Here is a 6,662-nt window from a genome sequence, read left to right on the forward strand (position 1 = left end):
TAATACCAAGCTATGTATATATCACAGTTTACAGAACACTTTTATATCCATTATTTCACTGACTCTTCAGAACAGTTCTCCAAGGTATTACTCCTACTTCACAGAGGAGGGAAATGTGAGTTCTGTGGTTAACTAACTCTCCCAAACATTGAGTTCATAAGTGGCAGAGCTGAGGCTCAAACCTAGGTAATCTGACTCCAAGTCCAGGATACATTCCATTATGCCACACGTGCCTTCCCACTCTGTGCTGCATACACAACTCCAGCATTTTTCTTCTTTCTAATGGGTAAGCAGTCTGAGGCAAACATCTCCAGAGCTTCCTCTCAACACTAGTATTTATTCCAGTCCTCAATGTGGTCTACTTTCAAGAAGCCAGAGATAATGCTAAATATAATAGTATATGAACCTGATCTGTTGACAAAAAACCATCAGGTTTTGTTTTTGTTTTCTTAGAAAAGTTACTTTAAGAAAACAAAACAAAATTAAAACTAAAAGGTAGGTTAAAAGACTGGAATATCTTGGGATTTAATCACTATATATATGTATATATAAATATATAAATAAAAATAAATAAATAAATAAATATATATATATATATATATATATATATATACTGTCAAAATATATCTTCTACCAGAATCTTTATTTGCCATCTTTTAGATGTGTTGTGCTTTCTTTGAAAGGGTCAAATTAAGTAGAAACATTGTAGAAAGGCCTAAAGAGACCTGTAATTCAAGGTGGCTTCAGGAAGCAGGCAACTCAAGATTTACTACCTCTTCAGCTGAAAAAATATAGCTCTAGCCACAAGCTTTAGTGAAGTTTTTTTAATTTGTATTTCAACATAATGCATTTCTTTTTGTGACACTTCCCTTTTGGTGTTTTAGTTCATTGTTCCTTTTTATGTTCCTAAGACAACCAAAATAATTGGTGCTACTCTTAACTCTTCAGCTTAAACAGATTAAATGAGATGGGCTGGTAGAGCTTTTGGGGAGAACTAAACAATATTGCTATTTCCCTTCTATGGAGACTTGGAATGGTATTTTATATGTCCCAGATGTGGCCACATTCTGCCTAACATCTGTTAGTGCCTTTTAGTAAAATAATGAACTAGGATGTGTTTGAAAAAAGGCAAAAGAATAAAAGTTTTCATTCTGATGCGGCACGAATAGCCAACTGTTTCTTTGTAGTTAATAATGGAGGATATTATTGTGATATCCAACTTGATATATAAAGTAAAGTATGATTTAATAATTAACTGGCTTTAGTTTTCTAATGTGAAGTAAGTTTATTCTATTCAAAGAAACTTTGCAGGGTTTTTCCTTTTAAAATGTTTACTGCAAGAGATGAGAACTGTGCCTTGGCATTGATCTAGGAACACCAAGAATAATCCTGGAAACTAGCAAGGAATAGATAATTAAGATCAAAACTTAGAACTAAAATGGAAATTTCTCTGGAAAAGAAGGCTGGAAGATCCCAGGGGAAAGTACAGATGAAGAGTGCGAAATATTTAAATCAAGTTACAGCTTGCTCAAACTGCCCTTGTGGACAATTTAATTTTTCCCACTTAAAACAAGCATGGAAGAATAGTTTTTGTGGGTGAGAGAGTGGAGGGTAAAGACATCTCTTATCTAACACATTTCTTGGAAATGTTTTTCAGTAAAGAATTTAAAAGAACTGCCAGATCCCAACCATACAAAGAAAATTTTGTTTTATTTTAGACTACATCAAGATGTAGAAAACCCTGCAGTATCCATTAGCCGTTAATACTCCACAAAACTAAACCATTGAAATATACATTGAATAACATACTGAAGTAGGTTACAATTCAGGTAAATCTGAAAACCATTCTGGTCAACCTAGAATACCAAGGTTTTATGTGTTACATCCAGGAAGAGATTTTTTCCTAAGGATTTTAGTCTGTAGAAAATTTTTTGTTTTATATTTTTTAAAAAATTTATTGAAGTATAGTTGACTTACAATAGTATATTATTTTCAGGTGTACAACATGGTATTTCAATATTTTTATAGACTACACACCACAAATATTATACAATATTATGAAGTATTGACTATCTTCCCTGTGCTGTACATTACATCTCTGTGTCGTATTTATTTTATAACTGCTAGTTTGTACCGCTTAAGCCTTTCACCTGTTTTGCCCCTCCCCTGCCCCCTCCCCTCTGGAAACCACTAGTTTGTTCTGTGAGTCTGTTTCTGTTTTGTTATATTTGTTCGTTTGTTTCATTTTTTAGATTCCACGTAAAGGAAAATGTACAGTATTTGTCTTTCTCTGTCTGAGTTATTTCACTAAGTATAACACCTTCCAGGTCCATCCATGTTGTCCCAAATGGCAAGATTTCATTCTTTTTTATGGCTAATATTCCATTGTATATATTGTTTCATCATTTTTAAATAAACACATTTCATAAGTCATGCTTATAAGATCAGAATTGACTGTGGTTCCTTAAGAATTATGAGTTCTGCCACAGATGGAGTAAGATAAGATACAGGTAGCTGCAAATAAATCTTCTTGTCATAGTATCCTGTTAGGTATATACGGGTGGCCTAACTCACCTGGTTGTGTCCCTCTCCAATACTCACTCATCCTCTGATCTAATCAGCTTTTGTTCTAGAACAATATTGATGTTCAGAGTTAGTGGATTTCCAATTCCTTGACTTCTTGACTCATACATCCTTAGCTCCAGTTTCACTTTTGGACTTCATCATATTAGCTGCCCTGTTTTGACTGTCCCTCTCCTAAAATTCAAAAGACTTCTCTGGGCCTGAGCTCAACACAGCTGTCCTTTCTTCTACATGATCCAGTTCTTAGCTATTTGCCAACCTATTCATTTCCTGACTTGGCTCTTTAATTAGGCTTGGCCATATTCTCATCTAAGCCGTTAGCTTGTGGCTTCACACATAGTGAATGCAAATTACATTACAAGAAGATGTCACAAATATAACCTGTAGACACCATATCATTCATGGTATAGAAAAAGAGCCATCTCTGTCAACAAACAGAAAATACAGACCTCTTCAGTGGAAAAGAACAGAGAAGCAATGAGGTTGCTAGCTTTAGAAATGAATACTCCAGGAATGATCTTGGGTCAGGAGAGCCCATGTTAGGAATGTCATGTGATGTTATTGTAGCTACCCGAAGAAAAATTCTGACCAACAGGAAAGTTTGTTATTGGGGGACTTTCAGGTAGAACTGCATTTGGATGTTGATTTTAAAGTCTTGTCAAAACACAGTAACATTTCATACCAAGAGTAGAAGTTTAAAATGCTATATATTAATCCTAAATTCCAATTGGGACTCAAAGTTTGACTAGTTCTCAAACCACATTTAGTGTCTTTTCTCCCCAATTCACTTGCTTAGATTAGCAGTGTGCAAGTATGTCCCCCCTCCTCCCAGAGTGAAAGTAGCAGGAGGGCAAAATGTCATTACTCATCTTTCAACACCAGTCATTATTCAGCACTTGAAACAAGGTTTTATATATTTTATGTAGATATAGATGTAGATATTGAATATATATGTGTATATATGTATATATATATACATATATGTTTCTGCCTTGCTCCTAAGATACATTTGGTATACCTTTAATTAATGATAACTACAGTTTTGTAAAAGCAGTCAATAAAAATACTTTATATATTTTACAAAAAGTATCTAACTTGATCATTACCATAACATTTAGAGAAATGCAAATTTAAATAGATATAATTTTCTACCTACCATGTTCAGGCAATTATAGTACTCACTGTTGGTCAATGTTTATGAACACAGATATTGCACACTTTGTTGATGTTCATGAAAAATGACACAACCTCTTAAAAAGGCAATTTGGTCATTATCTCTCAAAATTTTAAATGTGTATATTTTTAGCCTAAGAAATCCAATTCCAGGAATATATCCTACAGAAGTACTCACACAGTGTACAAAGAAATGTATACATGAACATTAATTTTTGCATTGATTGTGTTTGTAAAAAACTTAGTATAACCTACATTTTTGGCTAAACAAATTTTGGTAAATCCATACAGTAATATATCATATACCCATTAAAAATGAGACAGAGCTACAAGTACTGACGTAGAGAGGTATCAAAGGTATATTATCAAATAAAATAGTTCTCAGCAATATGTTCCATATTTCCCATTTTTGTAATACAGAAATATTTTTTAAATATACACCAAACTATTAGGAGGGATTGAGTATATTTAAGGAGAGGAGGACTTTAGAGGACTTTCAGTTTCTAAATTGTTTACTTTCTGTATTGTTTGAATGTTTCACAATGGAATAAAACATTGTGTTTTATCACAACAGTAATAAAGGTACAATTACATGCTTATCTGTTAAAAATGAGTGAAAATTTCAGCACATATCTACGTATTATTAACTGAAGGACTGAGGTAAAGAAAACAATTGTTCTAGATCAGGCATCATCAACAAAACAAATAAGAAAACTAGAACTTGGGAATTCTTGACTTTCTAAGAGATCTGGTAGTGTAGTGGGCTTGAAACTCAGGAATTCAAATGGCTTGTCACTAGACCTCAGTCTCTATTCCCCTAAACATTCCTAACCCTACTTGATAAGAATTTAAGTTAAACAGGCACCAACCAATGCTTATAGAGCCCTCAAAAAGAGTTCTAGGACCGATATAATTATTTTGGGATTCCCTTCTCCTCCTACTAATTTATATCCCACAGTCTCTAAGGCAAATGTTAGGTGTCGTTTGCTATTTAGACTCCTTAGTTCTCCCTCAAGAAATTCCTACTGATTTAGCATGTGATTGCAGGAAACAAGTACAAATTGTAGGCTGAGAATCAAATATTTGAATTTTCCATCTTATACATCTCTATTCCAGGGAACTGTTTCCCCAGACTCTTTGAGATCACCATATAGTAAAAAGCTTGGGCAGTATATTAGGGTGGGTTCAGGAGACTTGACCTCCCTCCAACTATGGCTCAAATGACCTGAGGGATCACCGCAAAAAGTGCTCTGCACTGAAGTTGGGGAAGAGTGGGGATGGGGTTGTGCAGAAATAGAGGGACTCAGGGACTGACTGGAAAGTACAGGTGGTTTTTCCAAAGTGGCCGAATGCCCAGAGCTGGAGCCAGAATACAATACACAGGCAAGGAGAAAGTCCAGGAAAGCAGGGCTTAGGATAATTTTAAGGGGGTGCAAGGCACCCAACCTGAAACTACATCAGAGGGTCTGAAGCGAAGAACATCAGGAGTAGCTATCTCTCTGTGTCTTTCAGTTGAGAAGACGAGAGGTGAGGTGAGGAATAAGGGAAACGTACAGCATGGCTTTTGTGAGCTGAGGCTGCAAATGGACACCCCGACCCTATGTCCTCAAGTTGCAGGTGGGCCAAATCTGAAGACAAAGGCAAAACAGAGAATTACTGAGTGAGGGTCATGAGAAGCAGAGGGGCAGATAGGAAAATTAGTGATGATGCCCCAAAGTTGGAAGAAGCTCCTGATATAGATGAGAAGAATCAGAGTGCGTGTTGAAAAGAGCCAGGGACAATGAGAGCTGAACATGTGATGACTGGTTTTCTCTTGGTTCTTCTAATCTCTCTGACCCTCTCTAGCTCAGTCTCTTTTGTGGCTTCTCATCATTACCCCAAACTCTAAGTTTTGGAATGTCCAGGGTTTAGTGTTAGGACCTTATGTCCTCTTAATTTATATCCCTTCCCTTGGTGATCCTATTCAGCCTATCCTATGGCTCTAAGTACTACCCATATTGACAACTCCCCATTTTCTCCAAACTACGAACTTCTGTAAGTTTCTGGAAACTTGAGGACCTCTCCAAACTTATGTCCAACTCCCTATTCAGTCTCTCCACTTGGATGTCCAATGGGCATCTCAAACATAAAATGCCTAAACTGGACTTCATCTTTGAAATGTGAACAAAGAAAAATGTGATTGATAACTGTCCTTTTATTTGTAGCTGTAATGTCTATATTGCTCTACTGGACCCAGTTAAAAGAAATTCTTCTTTCTAATTACTTAAAACCATTTAAATAACTCAAATTTAAAATGAATGTTTCAAGTATATTCACATACATGTTCATTTATACATTCCCTTAGCAAGAGTCGACAAATAACCAGAGTCAGTAATTCAGAGACAGAAGACATAGATAGACCCTATCCTCAAAGAACCCAGCATCTAGTAGGGGAAACAGACACATACTAAATGTGGTGAGGCCAATAAGAGAAAGGCCACAGAAATAATTCTCCCTCGACCGCCATTATTAATTACACACTATGGAACAGCGTTTTCTCTCATAAGACTCCACTCTTGGCAATATCGGCTTTAATCCTAGAAGTTGGAAGAGGTGTAGGCAGAGTCACAGCTGTGCTAATATCCAACAACCTCATAAACTTTGTATGTGTTAGGTACCGTGCTAAGTATTTTATAAGCATCATCTCATTTAATCTTTACAACAAACCTATGAGGAAGTTACTATCATCATAACTACCATTTTATGGATTAGAAAATGGAAGTTTAGAGAGTTCCCTGATGGCCTAGTGGTTAGGATTCTGGGCTTTCACTGCCATTGCCCAGGTTGAATCCCTGGTCAGGGAACTGAGATACCACAAGTCACACGGCGTGGCCAAAGAAAAAAAAAGAAAAGAAAATAGAGGTTTA

The sequence above is a fragment of the Leucopleurus acutus genome (assembly GCF_964270905.1).
Source record: "Leucopleurus acutus genome assembly, chromosome: 2".
NCBI classification, from domain to species: Eukaryota; Metazoa; Chordata; class Mammalia; order Artiodactyla; family Delphinidae; genus Leucopleurus; species Leucopleurus acutus.